General features: G+C 38.5%; 1 non-coding gene across 1 annotated transcript; it reads left to right on the top strand.

Annotated features, from left to right (window-relative positions):
* Nucleotides 1-320: 320 nt before the first annotated feature.
* Nucleotides 321-426, top strand: LOC122035481. The gene has a single exon (XR_006127031.1). It is a non-coding gene; the product is annotated as a small nucleolar RNA R71 (small nucleolar RNA).
* Nucleotides 427-5,072: the final 4,646 nt, after the last annotated feature.

The following is a 5,072-nucleotide window of genomic DNA, read 5'->3' as shown; positions in this document are numbered from 1 at the left end:
CAATACTTTCAATCTTTGCCCCCAAATGTTTGAACTCCCTATTCCGTGACTTGTGAGTCTCAAGACTTATAGATGGTTGAGTTGCATTTTGTTTGACAAGCTCTCTTACATTTATGGCTTGAACTTCTTGAATTTTTGAGGGAGATTCCATCCAACTTTTGTTCGACCATTCATGGAGGTTCAATGCCACTTGATCAATTAACATATATGCTTCATCTACACTCTAATCCATAAAAGAACCTCCAGCTGATGAATCTAACAAACACTTATCTGAGAAAGAAATTCCCCTTTAGAATATGTGTAGGGTCAACCATTTTTCTAAACCATGATGAGGGCACTATCTTGGAAGACTCTTGAATCTATCCCATGCTTCAAATAATGATTCTCCATATGTCTGAGCAAAATTTGTTATGCAATTCCTCATATACACTGTTCTGCTTGGAGGGAAAAAATGATTCAGAAATTGCTTCTCTAATTGCTCCCAACTTGTGAGACTTTGAGGATGGAGAGAATATAACCAAGTCCTTGCTTTATCCTTGATCCTGAAAGGAAATGACATCAATCGAACTGCATCTGCTAACACTCCTTCACATTTCACCATATCACAAATCTCTAAAAAAGTTTCAACATGCAGATAAGGACTTTCTGATACTTCTCCTCCAAATTTGTGACCTTGTATCATGAAAATTAACTCTGGATTTAGTTGGAAACTTTCTACTTCAATTTGAGGTTGTACAATGGGAGATAAAAATCTTGTAGAAAAGGGTGTAGAAAAATTTCTCATGGGCCTACTTGACATGTTAATACTTATGGATATTCACAACTTAGTCGTCTACAGTGGATAAGGAAAAGTATCTAATGCTACAAATGGAGAGAAAAAAAAAGAACCTAAGCAAATACACTAACCATGGTGCATAGAATTCAACAAGAACATCTTTATTTACATCAACAACAATCTGATCAAATGTTTGGAGTTAATACTACTACATTAGAAGGGATAGTTGCTAGTTTCACATTTGTTCCTACAACAATAAGCCCACAAATAAAAGGTAAAAAATTAATTCAGGTGAAAGAATAATATTTGACCATATCTAAAATTGTCATTTCAAGAATTTTTAGTAAATATAATTTGTAATGTACCCCCTTCAGTATTCACAAACTCAATAAGTGCTTCTGCAGTTTGTGGACCTTCATATCTGCATGATTGTTCATATTTATTATGCATCATATGTAAAGAAGACTGTTCTGCGAAAGATTAAAGAAAATCATAAAACCAAAATGATGTATCTAATTCCAAGACAGGATCATACTCACTTTTTTTGTTCCAAGGACCCTTTAGGAAACCACTGAATTGTTGGGTATCCTGACACTCTATACTTGCTGCATATGCTCTTGTGTCACAGTCCACCTAAATATAACAACAAAAAAGGTAAATTAAGCCCAATCACTACATGGAAGTATAGCACACTAGTAGTGTGCTACATTTAGACTCAAAATGATCAGAAAAGATAAAACCAAAAAAGGAATCTGAGCATGTTCTATTCAGTAAAAGAGATGATGCTTCTTGGCCTGATTTAGAATGATGCTAACCTTCCCAATCAAAATAGATTAAGCCTTTTTAAAGCTCGATCCAAGCTTTTCATATTCAGGGGCAAGCTTCTTGCAGTGTCCGCACCTGCGACAAAATGGTATTAGAAGGGTTAAAATTATGCAATTAAAATACACACACATGGAGATCCTTTGCTTTAAACTAGATACTTAATGGAGTCTACATTCATCTTCTATAGTCTTGGAAAACAATTAGTTATGAGAATCGACCATATATAGTGTATTTCAAGTGTATCTTCTAAAGAGAAATACAAGTCGTGGTTTCAATTTCCACACAAGAAGAAACAATGGTGAAGAGCAAATAAGAATTTCAACATCAATGGCACAGAAGTAGTTTTCAAATTCTGAACTATAAGCTAAGATAAATAGGCATTTTGTCGCCGACAGGCCCAAGTTTAGCAAGTCCAAAATCAGACAGCTTGGGGTTGAAGTTTTCATCCAACAACACGTTTGCCGCCTTCATATCCTAGTAAATTACGGGAGAGTTTGCAACATCGTGCAAGTATGTGAGCCCCTTTGCAGCACCGAGAGCAATCTTCATTCGTGTGTTCCAATCGATCGGCGCCTTGTCAGGAGTCATATTTGCATAAACCCAAAGATTTAACAAATGACTAAAAGAATATTGTTGGCCTTGGATTCCTCCACCTCCACCACAAGTGTTAAACAGTCGATCTCAGAATTGGATAATCAAACAAGTAGCAGAGAACTTACCAAATAGGTGGTCTTCCAAGGTTCCTTTGCACATGTACTCTTAAACTAGCAGCCTCTCATCTCCCTCGGCGCAGTAGCCGATCAGGTTCACAAGATTGGGATGTCGCAGCACAGTGAGCATTAGGACTTCCACCAGGAACTCGTTGCTCCCCTGATAACCATCCTGCTTAAGCTGCTTGATGGCCACAATCTGGTTTCCGAGTTTCGGTGTTCAGACGAAGCCACAAGATGGTAGAAGCAAGGAGGAGGGGAGTAGGAGTGAGCAACTTGCTTGGTCTGAATCGAATCACCCTTTTTAGACTCTCCCGAAGTCGCCTTCTCCGATCAGATTCGACTCCCAAAAGTTGTGAGTGGCCGTGGTGAGATCTCTGAAGGTGAATTTTCTCGTGGATTTGTTGCTCTCGCCGCCGTCGGATGGAGCTGGCTTCTCATTCTCTAGCGAAAAGGAAAAAAAAAAGTGTTTTGAAGAGAGATCAAATTGCGCCGACAAAAAGAAGAGATTTTAGGGTTTAGAGATGGCGGCCACTGGTAAAGCGAATCTGTCACATCCGCTAATCAAATTGTACAAATGTATTTCCACTGAACCCCTTAATTTAACAATAACGTTGTAGTAATGAGCCCAGGATCGATCCGAGGAACCAACGGTAGAATGTAATTTAGGATTGTCTTTTATTCCCATTTTTTTGGGGTTTTCGATATAAAAATGGGGTTGGGGGTTTAAAAGCTTTAAATCTAAATCTAACAGAGGAAAAAAACAGCAATTAAGAAATTAATCTAAAGCATAACTAAAACCTACCTATGTGCCAACAATCAAACCTTAACGCATTGTCACTCCTACATTGAGATTAAATCATTGACACACTCTTAAACTAAGGAATGAAATACAAGATGTAAATAAATCTGATCTACAACACCAATTAAAACCCTAGCTTGAATTTAAACTCTAAACACTTAACCAAGCAACAAATTAAAATTAAACTAAGCTTCAACAAGGAAAGAAATGCTAACTACTTGCATAAAAATATAACAAAACATAAAAGTAATCTGTTCTAAGTTACAAAACAATAATAAAATGAATTAAAATGTAAACCAATCCATTCTCACAATCAATCTAACAAAGCTTCACACTCTTGCCGTCACACAAGAGTGCCAATGTCGAGACCACCCAACTATGGACCTCAATGGAGCATCTCAGTGCTTATCAGCTCAAGGAGTGCTCAACTACACCGACGGACCACCCCCGGCGAGCTAAGAACATCCCGGAACCCATTCAAGTGCCGAAAATGCTGGAAATTTGCAAATCTGAAACTCTGGATCGGGATGAGCACTGTGGATTGCGGATGGGCATCGGATGAAGCTCAGGAACGCCGGCGACCACCTCCAAGCGTCTCTGATGGGAATCGGAGTCGCCAATTGGAAGACCACCTCCAAATCGGCGCTGGAACAGAGAAGAACAGAAATGCAAAATTCACCGGAAGAAACACCCACCGGAGGCTCCAGATGATCGGGATGAGCTGCCGTAGAGATTATCACCGAGGTAGAAGCTTGAGAAGATCGATTGGAGAAAGAATCGGCGACGAAATCCGCTGGAAGACGCGCGCCAGGATTGAGCTGCGCGAAGGGGATCGACGAAGGCACTGTAGCTACTGTAGCTTCTATTTAAATCAGATCTGGATCTGATCGGACGGCTGAGATGATTCCGGGCTAAATTAACGGTGAAAAGTCATCCAAAATCCAATCCGAAGGTGCTGATCTTGATCTAAGGCTGGGATCTACTCTCCCTTAAGTCAGATCGATCAGATCATCACTGGATGGCCCAGATCGGCCCAGTCTTCATTGAACGGCCCAGATTAATCTGGCTGGATCAATGGCTAGATGAACTCAGATCTGGATCAAAACTTCTGGATCTTCATCAATGGCTTAGATCTACTCTCCATTAAGTTGGATCGGCCAGATCTTCAACGGATGGTCTAGATCTGTCTTATTCTTGATAAACGGCCCAAATCGGCCCAAAGCTTGATCTTCACTTTTGATCTCCGATTCGAGCCCAATTTCGGTCCAAATAGATCCAAATATAAGATCCTTTGATGCCTACAAAATAAGAATCAAATATTTGCATCAAATAACACCAAAAATAATATAATTTACAATTAAGTCCAAAATCTATGAAATGCACAAAATGTAATGTAACCATGATTTAAACTATGAAACCAACATCAAAACTATGCATAAATGAATCAAAATAATGCAGTAAAATCATGGTTATCAAATCCCCCACACTTAGTCTTGAACGTCCCGTGCAAGTAAAGAAAACTAAAAATCATCTCCATAGAAAATTCCCTAGCAATACTTAGAAGATAGTAAAAAGAATTTAACTAAGACCATCTAAAGATCACTAACAATCATGAACACACTCCAAACAATAATCAGTAGGTATGGTAGTTTCAATCTAATTGAAAAATTAAACAAGTTGCAAGCTCACAAGGTTTTTACCTATTCTAGCTCTCACACTCAAAATTGCATATATGTGGAGCTCACTCAATGCAACTCACAACATTTCATTACCATAAGCTTGCTTATTTTCTAATTCTCCACCACTATAAGACATAGCATACATGAATCAAAAGAAATTTATCATGAATTTGTGAAATGGAAGCAAAAAGAACAAGTGACATGAATGTAGTAGCAAAAGAGAAGGTATTAATGAAGAAATTGAGAGAATGAGAATATTGGAGGAATATACTTGATGAGTT

The sequence above is a fragment of the Zingiber officinale genome, chromosome 11B (assembly GCF_018446385.1).
Source record: "Zingiber officinale cultivar Zhangliang chromosome 11B, Zo_v1.1, whole genome shotgun sequence".
NCBI classification, from domain to species: Eukaryota; Viridiplantae; Streptophyta; class Magnoliopsida; order Zingiberales; family Zingiberaceae; genus Zingiber; species Zingiber officinale.
Note: the sequence above shows the minus strand (reverse complement) of the source record. Positions and strands in the feature narration are given on the sequence as shown.